A 16,713-nucleotide genomic window follows, 5' to 3' on the forward strand; every position below is an offset into this window, starting at 1 on the left:
GAGTTCTAAAAGTTTTCTGGTGGAATTTCCAGGTTCCTCTAAATATATAATCATGTCATCAGCGAACAGGGATAGTTTGAGTTCTTCTTTTCCTATTCGTATCCTTTAATTTCTTTGGTTTGTCTAATTGCTCTGGCTAAAGTCTGAAGGACGATGTTGAATAGAAGTGGTGAAAGAGGGCATCCCTGCTTTGCTCCAATTTTTAGGGGGAACACTTTCAGTTTTTCACCATTTAGAATGATATTGGCCATGGGCTTAGCATAGATGGCCTTTATAATGTTAAGGAATGTTCCCACTATCCCTATTTTTTCTAGTGTTTTGAGCATGAAGGGATGCTGTATTTTATCGAATGCTTTTTCTGCATCTATTGAAATAATCATGTGATTCTTAACTTTAAGTCTGTTGATATGGTGAATGACATTTATTGATTTCCGAATATTGAACCAACCTTGCATCCCTGGGATAAAACCCAGTTGATTGTGGTGTACTATCTTTTTAATATATATTTGTATGCGATTTGCTAAAATTTTCTTGAGAAATTTTGCGTCGATGTTCATTAAGGATAGTGGTCTGAAATTTTCTTTCCTCGATGTGTCTCTGTCTGGTTTAGGTATCAGGGTGATATTGGCTTCATAGAACGAGTTTGGGAGGGTTCCCTCTTCTATTTCATGGAATACTTTGAGGAGTATTGGAATGAGCTCTTCTTTAAAGGTTTTGTAGAACTCAGCTAAGAACCCATCTGGTCCTGGACTTTCCTTTGTTGGTAGGCTTTTGATGACCTCTTCTATTTCATTGCTTGAAATTGATTTATTTAAGTTGTGTATGTCCTCCTCGTTCAGTTTAGGTAATTCATATGTCTCTAGAAATTTGTCGATGTCTTCAAGGTTTACTGTTTTGTTGGAGTATAGATTTTCAAAATAGCTTCTAATTATGTTTTGTATTTCACTCGTGTCTGTTGTGATGTTTCCTTGTTTATTGTGAATTTTAGTAATTTGAGTTTTCTCCCTCTTTCTCTTTGTTAGTGTGGCTAGGGGTTTATCAATTTTGTTTATTTTTTCAAGGAACCAACTATTTATTTTGTTAATTTTTTTGTTCAATTGTTTCTTTAGTTTCAATTTCATTGATTTCGGCTCTGATTTTAACTATTTCCTGTCTTCTACTACTTTTGGTATTGGTCTGCTCTTCTTTTTCTAGCACTTTGAGCTGTAGTGTTAAGTCCTTTATTTGTTCATTTCTACTTCTTTTCTTGAATGCGCCCCATGAAATTAATCTTCCTCTAAGTACTGCTTTCATAGTGTCCCAGAGATATTGATATGATGTGTCTTTGTTCTCGTTTACTTCTAAGAATTTTTTATTTCCCTCCTGATGTCTTCTGTTATCCATTCATCATATAATAGTGTATTATTTAATCTCCAGGTATTGGAGAAGTTTCTGTTTTTTATTCTGTCATTTATTTCTAATTTCAATCCATTATGATCTGATAGAGTACAAGGTAGTATCTCTATCTTCTTGTATTTGCTAAACGTAGCTTTGTGGCATAAAATATGGTCTATTTTAGAGAAGGATCCATGTGCTGCTGAGAAGAAAGAAAGTGTATTTGTTCTTTGTCAGATGGTATATTCTCTATATGTCAGTTAATTCTAAATTGTTGATTGTGTTATTGAGAACTATGGCTTCTTTATTCAATTTTTGTTTGGAAGATCTATCCAGTGGTGAGAGAGGTGTGTTAAAATCGCCTAGTATTATTGTGTTGTGGTCTTTTTGATTTCTGGAATTGAGAAGGATTTGTTTGACGTACGTGGATGAGCCAATGTTCGGGACATAGATATTTATGATTGTTATGTCTTGCTGATTTATGCTTCCCTTAAACAGTATGTAATGTCCTTCTTTATCCCTTCTGACTAGTCTTGGCTTGAAGTCCACATTATCTGAAATGAGGAAGGAAACTCCAGCTTTTTTGCTATGTTCGTGTGCATGGTATGTTTTTCCCCATCCTTTCACCTTTAGTCTATGGGTATCTCTTTCTATGAGATGAGTCCTTGCAGGAAACATATTGTTGGATTTTTTTTTAATCCAATCTGCCAGTCTATGTCTTTTGATTGATGAGTTCAAGCCATTAACATTCAGGGTTATTATTGTGATATGATTTGTATTCCCAGTCATTTGACTCATTTTTGTTTTTTGACATGATTTGGTGTCTCCTTTATTTGGCTATTCCTTTAGGCTAGCGCCTCCTGTTGCTGATTTGCATCATTGTTTTTCATCTCTTCCTCATGGAATATTTTGTTGAGAATGTTCTGTAATGCTGGCTTTCTTTTTGTAAATTCCTTTAGCTTTTGTTTATCGTGGAAGGATCTTATTTCATCGTCAAATTTGAAGGTAAGTTTTGCTGGGTATAAGATTCTTGGTTGGCATCCATTTTCTTTCAGGGCTTGGTAAATGTTGTTCCAGGCCCTTCTAGCTTTTAGGGTCTGGATTGAAAAATCTGCTGATATTCTTATTGGTTTCCCTCTGAATGTAATTTGATTCTTTTCTCTCGTGGCCTTTAAAATTCTGTCTTTATTTTGTATGTTAGGTATTTTCATAATAATGTGCCTTGGTGTGGGTCTGTTGTAATTTTGTATATTTGGAGTCCTATAAGCCTCTTGTACTTGGTTTTGCATTTCATTCTTCAGATTTGGGAAATTTTCTGATATTATTTCATTGAATAGATTGTTCATTCCTTTGGTTTGTTTCTCTAAGTCTTCCTCAATCCCAATAATTCTTAAATTTGACCTTTTCATGATATCCCATAATTCTTGTAGATTCTGTTCATGATTTCTTACCATCTTCTCTGTTTGGCCAACTTTGTTTTCAAGATTAAATATTTTGTCTTCAATGTCTGAGGTTCTGTCTTCTAGGTGTTCTATCCTATTGGTTATGCTTTCTATGGAGGTTTTAACTTGGTTTATTGTTTCCTTCATTTCAAGGATTTCAGTTTGTTTGTTTGTTTGTTTGTTTGTTTTTCAGTATCTCTCTTTATTGAAATGATCTCTTGCTTCCTGTATTTGGTCTTTTAACTGTTGATTGGTGCGATCATTTAATGCCTGCATTTGCTCTTTCATCTCCTCCTTCAATGCCTGCATTTGCTCTTTCATCTCCTCATTTGCTTCCCTGATTGTTTTAATTATGTACATTCTGAACTCCCTTTCTGACATTTCTTCTGCTGTGCTGTCATTGGGTTTTATTGATATAGTATCTAGGTTTGTTTGGGACATTTTCTTCCCTTGTTTTCTCATATTGGTCAGCTGTCAGTGGAACCCTGAGATATTGCAGATTTCCTCTATTGGCTTATAGTGTCCCAGTAGATTTCCAGTGTATCACCTCCCAGCCTTCAGTAGCCTGAAGTCTTGGAGGAACTTGATAATGCAGTGCTTCTGAAGAAAGCTGCCCCTAGCCCCCTACTGGTTCCAGGGCTTGGAACTGGCTCTGTGCGGAAATGCTCTCACTGGGGGCCTGCACCGTGCAGCTGGCCGTGTGGGAGGAGCCCACAGCCGGAGTGTGGAAGGCTACCTGAGGAAGACTCTAGCTGCCTTGCCCTGCTCTGTTTAGGCACCCCTATCTGTGTCTGCTGCCCAGGCCAAGTTTCACCCAGTGGGGGAGACTCACCCCGTGACTCTATTTTTGTCCAAGTCTCTCAATGCCTCTCCTTCTTGAGTCCTGGGTTCTGGAGCAACTGGAGATGCAGTCACCCTCTAGACCACCATCTTGGATCACCCCATGGAAAGAGCCTGTGGCTGGAGTGGGCAGAGCCACCTGGAGAAGTCTCTGGCTGCCCTGCCCTGATCCCAGAGGCTGCTTGCAGATTGAAGCTCTCTGTTGGCTCAGGGACTTGTGACTGGCTCTATGTAGAAAGGCTCTCACTGGGCGGTCTGCTCTGAGAAGCTAGCCTTGAAATGCGCCTCCCACCACAGGGGGCTGGGCTGCTTGGGTCAGTCTCTGGCTGCCCTGTCCTGGTCCCTGAAGCCACTGGCTTCAGGACTTGGAACTTGTTCTGATCACAAAGGCTCTCAGTAGGGGGCCTGCTCTGAGAGCCTGGAGAAGCTGGCTGTGTGGGAGGGGCCCACCACCGGAGTGTGCAGGGCTGCCTGTGGAAGACTCTAGCTGCCCTGCCCTGCTCCGATAAGCCACCTCTATCTGGGCCTGCCACCCGGGCCGAGCTTACCCAGTGGGCAGACTCACCCGTGGCTCTATTTTAGTCCGAGTCTCTCAATTCCTCCCCTTCTAACTCCTGGGTTCTGGAGCGACTGAAGATGCAGTCACCCTCTAGTCCACCATCTTGGATCACCCCGTGGAAAGAGCCTGTGGCCAGAGTGGGCAGAGCTGCCTGGAGAAGTCTCTGGCTGCCCTGCCTTGATCCCAGAGGCTGCTTGCAGATTGAAGCTCTCTGTTGGCTCCAACTGAGTACTGATGTTTGGTTTGGTTGTAAACTTTCTGGATAAATCAAGACATTATTTTAACATTAGTCATTTGCCTTCAGTAATTTCAGCTCTTCCACCTTCCCTATTAATAGGTGCTGAGAATTCTCCTATTCATCTGTCAAGAATTGCTAGATGAAATTCTTCAAACTGAACTCCATTCTTCATTGTTTCATCTAGAGTACTATTACCAGCTACACATGTTTGTGATGATGAAGCCAGAATTAAGGACAGGTAGTTAGTGTAGAAATAGGGGATTGGGTCAAATCGAGGAAATGAAGTCATGAAGCCATTTGCCTCTGGAAGTTGGAGACTGCCCCTGGAAGAATGGAATGTCAAGGATTTCAGTTGTGTTTTTTTAACCATAGGTTCATTTTGTCTGAAATCATGCAATATATATTATTGTAGGTCAGACTCCTTCACTCAACACAATGTTTGTGAGACTTATCTAGTTGATGTGCATCAGTAGCATGTTCCTTTGTATTACTGAGCAATACAGTGTTGTAAAAATGGAGCACAATTTGTTTAACAACTTTACTATTAAAAGACATTTGGGCCAAGCAAGGTGGCACATGTGTAATACCAGAGATTTGGGAGGCTGAGGACACCATCTTCTTGCCTGAAATGGTGGGCAGCCTAATTGGTGTCTACAATGGTAAGACCTTTAACCAAGTGGAGATCAAGTCTGAAATGACTGGACAATACCTGGGTGAGTTCTCCATCACTTATAAACCTGGGAAACATGGCCAGCCTGGCATTGGCGCTACTCACTCCTACTTCATCCCCCTCAAGTAGCCTGCCTGGACATTAAAGGCACATACAACTTTGGTTACAAAAGAAAATTTAAAAATAAAAAATAAAAACCAAAAATCCAAAAAGAGGTAAGAGGACTGAGGTTTGAGGCCAGCATGAAAAATTTAGTGAGACTATCTCAAAAAAAGAAAAAAAAGAAAAGAAAAAGAAAAGAGCTAAGGATGATGTCAGTGGTAAATGCACCTCCTGCCCCACCTGGCTCAATTTCAAGTACCAAAAAGGAAAACCAAAAAGACATTTGGATCATTTCCTGTTTTGGCCTATTAGGACTACAGCATCTCATGAACACTTTCTCTCCTTCCCGCCATACTTGAGATTCAATCAAGAGGGTTCTACCACTGAGCTATATCCCTGGTCTTTTTATTTTGAGACAGGGTCTTACTGAGTTGCCCAGGATGAAACTGAACTTGTGATTTTCAGCATTTGCCTCCTCAGTCACTGGCATATGCCACCACACCCAGTTTTCTAAGAACATTCTTGAACCATTATCCATTATATTCAGTTTAATTCCTTACTAGCATTTAAATGACATTTTTTTTCATACTGGTTTAAGAGGGGTTCCATTTTCTCTCAATAGATTTTATATAATATTCATATGCTTTCACTCATTTTCAGTTCTTTTTTATTTGTTCCTTTTAGATATACATAACAGTAGAGTATATTTTGACATATTTATACAAATATGGAGTATATCTTATTGTAATTGGGATTCCAGTCTTGGGGTTGTACATGATGTGGAGATTCATTGTGGTATTCATATATGTACATAGGAAAGTTGTTTCAGATTCATTGTACTGAAATGACAAGAAATTACATGAAGTTTGAGAGACATGAGATTAATATTTGTCAATTATGTTCACGTACATGATCAATGAACAATTATAAAAAGCACAATACTACTTACACAGCACCAAGTAAAAAACAGAAAAATATTCTTATATACTAATCTTTCAGAGATTTACATAACAAAACATAAATTTCTGATGAAAGGGCTAGAGATGTAGCACGTAGCACAGAGGCAGTGCATATCTAGCATTCATCAGGATGTGCTTGGTTCAATCCCTGCTCCCCCCAAAAAAACTTCTGATGAAAAAAAATCAAATAATATGTAAATAAAGGGTGAGATATTCCATGTTCACAGATCAGAAGCCTCAATATTATTAAAATGTCAGTTCTCCACAAGTCCAATAAATAGATCCAATGTAATCCTGATAAAAGTCATAAACTGTTTTATAAATATCAAAAATGGATTCTAAATTTTACCTGAAAAGGAAAAAGACCAAGAATGCTCAACAAAATACTGAAGAATAAATTCATAGAAATGACAATATACAATTTTAAGATTTATCATAAAGTTTTAGTAATCAACACAGTGTGACATTGTAACACTGGATCTAAGCAGTCGGGTTCTTTGTCTTCCAAATTCAAGGAATTAAATCCACAGACCCAAGGGTGAGAGCAAAATAAGAAGATTTATCAGAGTAGTAAAAAGAAAGAAAGAAGAACTCTGAAGGGTGGGGGACGATGGAAGAGAGGGATGCTAACTGATGTCTGTTGTCCAGGGGTTTTAAAGGCATATCTGATGGCCAAACACACGTGATTATTGGAGTGGGATGTGATTGGTGGGGTGGGATGCCAGCATGGACCAATCAAGCGCTTCAAACTCTGAGTTTCATAAACCAATCAGAAGTGCATAATTTCAATCCTTTATTTACATAATTAAGAATATGGGTCTTACCCAGTGGATTTTGGCACATCTTTTAGAAAAAGGAAGAAGCATTTGGGGTAGAGGTGTGCCTGTGGTCAGTCATTGCTGGGGTAAGGACAAGGGTAATTAAGGAAGGGCTGCTGTGATTGCAGCTGGGAGGAACAAAAGCAGTTTTATAGGTCAGAAGGCTTTGTGATTAATGCTAGCAGGATGTGGCAAGTCACAGGAGGTCTCTCAGGATGTCTCTTTTCAATTTAGCATGATGTCCTCCTCCCCTCCTGTTCTTCTTCAAGGGCCCTTACCTATCGGCCTATGGGCTACCTTCCTGCCTCAATATTTGACAAATAAAATGAAAATAGATCAATGGAATGGAATATATAACCTCGACAAATATAGTCAACTAATTATTCACCAAAGAAAAAAGAACAATGGAAATTCAATGGAGAAGGTACAGTTTTTTCAACAAATGCTGGAATACATAGATATCCATATGCAAAGAAATGAATCAGACCAAAAACTTATAACTTTCAGAAAATGAACTTAAAAGTATTATAAATATAAATGTAAAATGCAAAATTTAGAATTTTGAAAACATAGGAGAAACTTAAGATGACTTTGTGTTTGGCAATTAGGTTTCAGACATAAAATCAAAAGAAAGATCAGGGATGGTGCTGGCAGCATGGTACTTGTGAAACTGAACACAACAAAAGTATGGATATGGGAAACCAAGATCCTTCTATTAGTAGGCTTCAGGAAATCCAAAAGGAAGTAAAAAGTATAGAACAGCAAGTAATCAGCTTCAGTGGTCTGTCAGATGACAAGAATTATAAGAAACTGGAGAGGATTCTAACAAAACAACTCTTTGAAATAGACTCTGTGGATACAGAAGGAAAAGGAGACATTCGGCAAGCTAGGAGGAGGGCAGCACAGGAGACAGAAAGTTTTCTCAAAGAGTTGGAGCAGAATGCAAACCACTCACACCGGATCAAAATACAGAACATCTCTAAGGAAGCCCAAGCCCTTGTGAAAGAGAGGGTCATGCCTTTTTACAGCGGAGGCAACTGCCTGTCTGATACATTTGAGGAAGGCCTCCAGGATATCATTCTGAGGCTGACACATGTTAAAACCAGAAGGAAGATCTCCTTACAGAAAGCAAGGTATCACACTCTAACCAAAATCTGTGCTGTGCAAGAGATTATTGAAGACTGCATGGAAAAACAGCCTTCCCTGCCACTTTCTGAGGATGCACATCCTTCTGTCGCCAAAATCAACTCTGTGATGTGCAAGGTGAACAAGGCCAGAGGCACTCTGATCGCTCTTCTGATGGGAGTGGACAGTATTGAGACTTGCAGGCACTTACATGTGCTCTCAGGCTTGCTTGCTGACCTGGATGCTTCAGATGTGTGTGGATGTACAGAAATCAGAAATTATTAGACAGAAGTAGTTGAAGATATCAACAAATAATTGAAGTATTTAGATTTAGAAGAGGAAGCTGATACTACTTGTGAATTTGACCTGGATCAGAACCATTCCATTTTGAAAATAGATAAGGTCCTCAAGAGGATGAGAAGAATAAAAAATGTACTTCTCCAAGCTCAGAGTCCTCCTGAATTGTACCTGAGCTCCAAGACAGAACTGCAGGGTTTGACAGGACAACTGGATGAAGTGAGTCTTGAAAAAAAATCCCTGCCTCCGGGAAGCCAGGAGAAGAACAGTGATTGAAGTGCAAACTCTGATCACGTATATCGACCTGAAGGAAGCCCTTGAAAACAGGAAGCTGTTTGCTTGTGAGGAGCACCCATCACACAAGGTGGTCTGGAACGTTCTTGGAAACCCATCGGAGATCCAGGGAGAAGACCTCTCGTTTGACGGAAATCGATCACTTTAGAACTACATTCAGTTGGAGGAGCTGCGGACCAAGCAGTTGCTGGCCCTGGATGCCGTGGACCTGCAGGGAGAAGAGAAGTGTAAGTGTTGTGCCCAAAGGCTCGAGACCCCACAAGGAACACCAGAGACCATGATCAATGCAAGCAGCAAAGAGTCATTTATCAGCAAGTTCGAATCTGGTCCTCTGCGTCCTTAACCAGTGACGCTAAGAGAGGCCCCGAACCCTCGTTAGCAGGGTTTTTATAATAAAAGGCAAGCAGTTTTACAGTGTTCTTTTAATTGGTTAACATTTGATCAGCTAAACATTAGTCCTCCTCTGGTTGGGTCCGACCAATCTATTTGATTCTCATTGGGTCCTGCCAGAACTGAACGGTCCTAGTGGAAGAAGGGAGGAGGGGAGAGGTGAACTATGCAGGAGATGAGTCGGGGCTAAGCTCCACTCCCGTCCTTGACGGATAAGGTCTCCAGGCAACCGCACATTCCTCGGACAAATATCTCTTAACAACCTTGGTAAGCACAGGGGCCCAGCAGTCCTGTTTGTCCTTGAGACAGTTAGCAGCACAGATACCACCATGCTCTCAACATCCCCCCTTTCCAAGAACGTTTAGAGAGCCAATCTTGGGTCTCTACTGGTCTAATTCTTGCTGCTTAATGCACTGATATTGGGCCTTTCGCACCATCAGCTGTACTGTATTTATTCTATCTTTAACAAAAGCAATTAACTTATTGATTATACAAGGTCCTATAGTTAAAGCTAGTAAAAACAATATTAGGGGTCCCACTGTAGCAGACACCAGAGTAGTTAACCAAGGGGAAAAATTGAACCAGGATTCAAACCAGTTATGACTAGCTTCCCATTCTTTCTTTCTGTTTGTTAGTCCTTCTCTGACTTTTGCCATGGATTCCCTCACTACTCCAGAATGATTAGCATAAAACCAACATTCTTCTCCCAGAGCTGCACATAGACCTCCTGGCTTACAGTCTTTAAAGGCAGGTAAATTTGGTAATTAATGAGCTCCGGAGATCCTTGACATTTCATTCTTCCAGGGGCAGTCTCCAACTTCCAAAGGCAGATGGCTTCATGGCTTCATTTCCTCAAATTGACCCAATTCCCTATTTCTACACTAACTACCTGTCCTTAATTCTGACTTCATTTATCCCTCTAATACTAGGAACTCCTTCACTGCTGTAGGGAAAATGGGCGATGACCAATCTGACTTCTTTGAGATGGAAGTGGGCAGCGTGGGGCAAGCAGTTTGGAGTTCTCTTTTTAGAAATCAGGTCAACTGAGGGGTCCAAGGTAGAAGTCTGGGTGGGGAAAAGCAGGCTGTAAACTCATCTGGGGGTGGGTGCTTCTATGATAGAAGAACAAAAAGACATGAGTACTGAAATGAGATTAGTACAAAGTAAATTTGCAGCATCTGAAACATGCCACTGAGTATCATGAAAATGACAGAAGTCAATCTCTCACCAGGAGGTGGAAGAACTGAGAAATTGTTCCCATAACTAGGCCTAGCAAAGGCTGGAGAGGACAATGCCTTTATTTGGGGACTTTAACATTGTCCAGGTTATCAGGAATGTAAACACAATATTTAACTTTTAATGTCATTGAGGTCCCCAGAAAATATAGTTAAGCTACTTAATGTCATCTGACTTTTGTAAAATCTCCCTTTATTGGTATAACCTGTGTTTAGTAGAGATCTCTATACTTCTGTTACTTAGGGAGAGATAATCATACGAGCAAACATAGATAAAGCCTACCTGTGACTTTAGGCCTTAAACTGACTAAAATCTTCTGACTCTGGCAGTTTCCCTTGATAGTTATCAGGCACATTTGCCTAAGAATCTTTCTTTTGTAGCTTCCACTCTTAATTTTAGTGGGTTAACACAAGTGTACATCTTAAGTTACTTTTAACTATTATTTCTTTTAAATGCCCAAGAATGGTTATATTTTGGTTTTAACTGTTTTGCTGGGTGTCCAAGACCAAGCTGGTCAAATTGACCTGGTTCCTGTCTTGTTAAAGAGTCAGCTGAGTTTCCACAGGGGCCACTCATAGAGAACTTAAGAGCAGCTTCTTAGCTCCATTAGTGCCATTGGTTAGGCAGGGTCTTCTCGATGAGGTGGCTTTCCTTGAAAGCATTAGGGGTGTCTCCCTTTTTCCATGACCCTCCTCTGCAGCAGATGCACTGAGCGATTCTCATCCTCTAGTCTCAAAAATCTCCTTGATCAGGAGGTTGTGTGACCCAGAGTTGCAGCGCTCCTTAGAGAAGTCCTCTTATTCCCTGGGTTCAGGCTGACTTTGAGGGCAAGATAATGTTTTTTTTTTTCCTTGACCTCTGTATTTAATTCCAATTTCTAAGTTTGATCTTAATCATCCAGCAAGCCAGTCTCACCAGTCATACAGTAAGAGTACTGGGCTTTAACTTTAATGTCCATAACTTTACAGTCATTTACCCTTTTATTAAAGTACTACCACATACTATCTGTTTTGAAGGTGATGGCCTATTATCACAAGTTACCTAGGTTGTATGTTCTGGAAGCAGCTACTTCTGCAAAATAGTAACAGGCAACAGTTTTACAAAATGAAATTAGCAAGAGTAAAAACATATTTAGCTTGTATAATAGTTATCTTGAATTTTGGCTGAGTTCTATATTATATACCCTGTTTGAGATCACAGTAATCTTTACAACAAACATCAAACTTTTGAGCACAACTTTAAATGAGTTAAAGTCTGGCTTACTTTGGAATCATTCTAACTTGTAGCAGGGTGAGACAGAGCCTTATCTCAGGTAAGGCAGGGTTCTTCACAAGTCTTAAGTAAAATGTTCTAATCCTAAAACTAATTTTTGCCCCTTTTGCCATGACCAGCATGAACAAATTTTCAAGTTCAGTGAGGGTCAAAGGAGTATTAGAAAATAAAGGTTTATAAACACAGATTTTGAAGATTAAGCTGAGATCAGATGGAGCTCTGTTCTCTGATGGAAATGCAGATCTAAAGAGTTATGTTAGCAACATTTATACATGTCTTATTATTAAGTTAAAGGACTATGTAAGCATTATTCTTTGTTTTCAGGAGAGTTACAGAGACTAGACCATCTACATAACTTTTTCCACAACTGCAAAGTGCAATGTTAGGAACTCTGTGTAGCTCTCAAAGAAGTCCACTGTCCAAAGTTACTGTAAGGTGGGCAGGAACTAAGAAGGGAACTGATGAACACTGGTTATCTAGCAAAACAATTTCTTTCCACCCAAGAGCTGTGTGCCTGATATCAATGTAAGAGCTGATAGGACTCCTGTACAGAGCCTCCCCAGGGAGGCTACTGCCACAGCAGTTAGGCATCTTGCGCTCCTTCACAGGAACACTCCCAGGCACCAGGCATGCTACAGTCATGAAGTCAGGGACCCCAATCTCAGTCATTGTTGTCCCATTTTTGCTATAGTGCATTATACTCTTTCTTAAATGTCATTTTAAGAAGTTTACATATATTGATTTCTGAGTACATATTAACATTAGTTAACACAGTCTAACATTATATCCAAAACAGGAATCAATCAAAGAAGGCTGAGAGAGCTTTTAACTTTTCTTTTGTGTAGCAAAATGCTTTCACCTTCTACAATATGAACCTTTAAACAAATCAGGCTGTCACTAACTCTTAGATATATATTTACATTTAAATTTTTATCTCAGTGAAATAAGTAACCAATTTTACATATACCTTACTGATAATATGTCCCATAATAGAAAATTAAATGATAGAAATAAATCCCCAATAAAATGTACTCTTTAAGTTTAATATTACCAGTACAGACAAGTTTATTCTGGAGAATAGCAGTTTGACAAATTTCCTGCTTTAAAAACGTATACCTGGAAAATATGAATACATTTAATATACAAGGAGTGACCATTTTACAATTACCTTGACACTTTAATCTTACTAAATTCAGTTTTCAAAGAAAAATTTAGACTCTGTAACATAGTACAATACTCTTAACAGTTGTTTAACTATAATTGTATAAACCCCAATTTTTAAGACTAATTGTTTTATAGAATAAAACTTAATAGACACAAAGTCAAGAGTAAATTAGTGTTTCTAAGAAATCCTTATTATTTTACCATGTCATTTTACCATATAGATTAACTTTTGGCTTATATCAGAACATCAGTATTTCACCTTAGGAAAAACCTTAAATAGCTTTAGCTGTCTCACATACACACAACCAACTTAGTTACACACAGACTTGTTGAAACTTGCCCTTTACTTACATACAGACTTTCTTAGCACTTACTTAGACCCTCATGTATTCCATCACACAGGCACTTTCTTACCCAGAAACATTTTCTTTTCCTTTTTATTAAATATATTTACAAACCCAGAACCTTTTATTCTCTCTTTCCTATCTGTTGACCCCTTTTTGTCCACATTCTGAAACAACTATAACTGAAACACAGTGAAAGGGGAGATGGGAACTCTAAATCCAAATCTAAGAGCTCCTTGGAGCTTTGCAGAACTGGAGGGGGAGCAGGGGGAAGTGGTAATGGAGCAGATGGAACGCTCACCCTCCGAGTTGAGGTTTTATCTGTTAGAACATAACTCTTAATAACCTTGTTTTTAGTAATGACATAAAGAAATTTTAAACCCTTTTTAATTTACCAACCTATGAAAACAACAATAATGTTTAAGTATGTTACCCCATGTAATTTAAGGACTTAAAAGTACTTGATGTTATTTAACAATGAGCATTTTAACTTTGCAAATTAATCAGATGTCACCAACAAACACATTTGAGTAATTCCACACATGTTAACTCTAATTCACTTATTCTGTTAAAACCAAGATATTAGACAAGTGTCCTGAACAGTATTTGCTGTCTTTTTCCTGTTGAAGAAAAGTCCTAGAAACAATTGATATTAGACATTGTTTAACATCAACATTCCATTAGTTTGACCACCTAGAGACTTGTGAGTTATTTCTAAAGACATTTTACTTTTATTAGTTTACCCAATTTAAATTGAACCCTTTTAAATCACGTGAATAAAAGTATTTGGATCCATTTTTAAATTTTAATTTTAGGAGCGCTCAGTTTTGATACAGACAAAACACGACATTAGCACGACATACAAATAATACAAAATCAAAGGCCTTGTAACTTTATAGGTGAATCTCCATTGCAATGTAACAGATGTTCAAAAACTCCAGTTGAATAAAAATAGAACTGATCAAAAAGAAAAAAAATCATTAACCTAGGTATGCAGGATCAAAATTATGAGCTCAAAAATACAGCATTAGAGAAAAACAAAACAAAACAAGAATCCTAGAGAATGAGTTAGTTCTGTGTAGCAGCCCAGAAGTTTAAAACGGACACCTTTTTTTTTCTTTTTTTTTTTAACTTCAGTTTACCCCCCTTTCCCGCTGAGACTGCTGCAGCCTACATTCCAATGCAGGCTTCAACAAGGCCAGGCAGAGGGGAGGGAGGATCACCCAGGACTTGTTAACCCTTTTTCTTCCTGGTTGAGAAATCAGGTTAGGTTTGAATGCAGAAAATCACAAAACATTATTTCTTACTACTTTTGAGGAATGGAGCTGCTGAGCTCTCTGCCTAGGGGGATTGGAGTAAACAAATCTCTCAGGAACAAGGAGAAGGACTGTAAAGTACCCTGCAATGAGTATCCCTAAGCCTAAGATCAAATTAACACAATGAAGAATTTAATAGAAGGCAAGAGTAAAGACCATATAGTACAATACACAAACAGACAGACACGTAGCGCGCCGAATCAAAAATTGGCTAGCTGGAACTTTGTCAATAAAAACAAACAATTTCCAATTATATCAAAGAGTTGCCCAGGCACAACACAATGCCCAAATGGGGCCAAGAGTTAACCAGATGTGACAAGTCGCCAGAATGCAGCACAAAAGCTGCTCAGATGCAGTGCAAAATCTGCTCAGATGTGACCGAGTCACTCAAATGCGACAGAATCGCCCAGAATGCAGGACAAAATCTTCCCAGATGCAGCGCAAAAGCTTCTCAGATGTGACAGAGTCACCCAAATGCAACAGAATCGTCCAGAATGCAGTCCAAAATCTGCCCAGATGCAGCGCAAAAGCTGCCCAGATGTGAGAGTCACTCAAATGTGACAGAATCGCCCAGAATGCAGCACAAAAGTTGCTCCGATGCAGCACAAAATCTGCTCAGATGTGACCGAGTCACCAGATGCGACAAGTCGCCAGAATGCAGCACAAAAGCTGCTCAGATGCAGCGCAAAATCTGCTCAGATGTGACCGAGTCACCAGATGCAACAAGTCACCACACGGGTCGAGGGGACGTCTCCCGAGACCCTGCTGGGGTCCTATAGCGCGTCCGCCAGGACTATGCCAGCCCAGAACCAGAACCTGCAGGCAATCCAGACCAGAAAACACACAGCAATGCCTTACTCACCGGCCGAAGGTGTCACTTATGACTCTATGATCAGGTGTCTGGGTGGGCTTGGGGATCCCGGGCGAGCCCCCATATGTTGTGCCCAAAGGCTCGAGACCCCACAAGGAACACCAGAGACCATGATCAATGCAAGCAGCAAAGAGTCATTTATCAGCAAGTTCAAATCTGGTCCTCTGCGTCCTTAACCAGTGACGCTAAGAGAGGCCCCGAACCCTCGTTAGCAGGGTTTTTATAATAAAAGGCAAGCAGTTTTACAGTGTTCTTTTAATTGGTTAACATTTGATCAGCTAAACATTAGTCCTCCTCTGGTTGGGTCCGGCCAATCTATTTGATTCTCATTGGGTCCTGCCAGAACTGAACGGTCCTAGTGGAAGAAGGGAGGAGGGGAGAGGTGAACTATGCAGGAGATGAGTCGGGGCTAAGCTCCGCTCCCGTCCTTGACGGATAAGGTCTCCAGGCAACCGCACATTCCTCGGACAAATATCTCAACAATCTTGGTAAGCACAGGGGCCCAGCAGTCCTGTTTGTCCTTGAGACAGTTAGCAGCACAGATACCACCATGCTCTCAACATAAGGCTGCCAGGAAACAGGCGGTGAAGCGCGCTCAGAACATCCTCAGCTATCTCGACCTGAAATCTGATGAGTGGGAGTACTAAAATGCCCGCAATCTCACATTGATCTTCATGGTTTTGCACTTTATATAGCCTTCTATGTATTTATAGAGAGCTTTCAGTTCACGGAGCCTACGTGTAATTTATACACGTACATCTCAATCTCAGTATTATGATTTAATCAAATGATATTCAGTATGTCTGCTGCTCTTGATGTTGCAAAACAAATGTCTTTACAACACATTAACTTTTCCATTTGGATCATTATCCAAACGATGTGGTGCGTTTTGTTTCATTTGTTTCTTTTGTTTTGTGTGCTTTTATTCAGAACATGAGATACAGGCAGTATTGGGTTGTACAAGCATAAGGAGCAGAAATTTCACAAGCTAGGAATAGATGGAACCTTATATAATATTAGGGAAATTATGAGAAGGGGGAATTTGTTAAGTGGGAGTGAAGTCCTAGCACAAAAGCAGTACAACAATAAATTTTATTATGCTAAATGAACCAGAGATTTTTTAAAAAATATAAAGCAGGATTGGTCCCACACAGTTTAATGTGGTGGGATTGTTTATTAAATTGTCCATTCATGAACATTTTTATTCAAAGAACAGTGTCTGCTTTCCCCCATACTCTATTTTATAAGGAAGTGGGTTTTATTTTTGTGTGCAGCACAAGAAAATTATGAAAACTAACAGCCAAAAAACCTTTTGAGGCTGCACCAGAGAAGGGACAAAACATCATTAATACTTCAAGTCATTTCTCTATGTAAGATTTGAACTTAAAATTTTCCTTAGTGA

General features: G+C 39.5%; 1 pseudogene; it reads left to right on the plus strand.

The window, feature by feature from the left end:
* Positions 1 to 7,671: 7,671 nt before the first annotated feature.
* Positions 7,672 to 15,958, plus strand: LOC124975580 (BAG family molecular chaperone regulator 5-like; annotated as a pseudogene).
* The last annotated feature ends 755 nt before the right edge of the window (positions 15,959 to 16,713 follow it).

This window comes from Sciurus carolinensis, unplaced genomic scaffold (assembly GCF_902686445.1).
Source record: "Sciurus carolinensis unplaced genomic scaffold, mSciCar1.2, whole genome shotgun sequence".
NCBI lineage: Eukaryota > Metazoa > Chordata > Mammalia > Rodentia > Sciuridae > Sciurus > Sciurus carolinensis.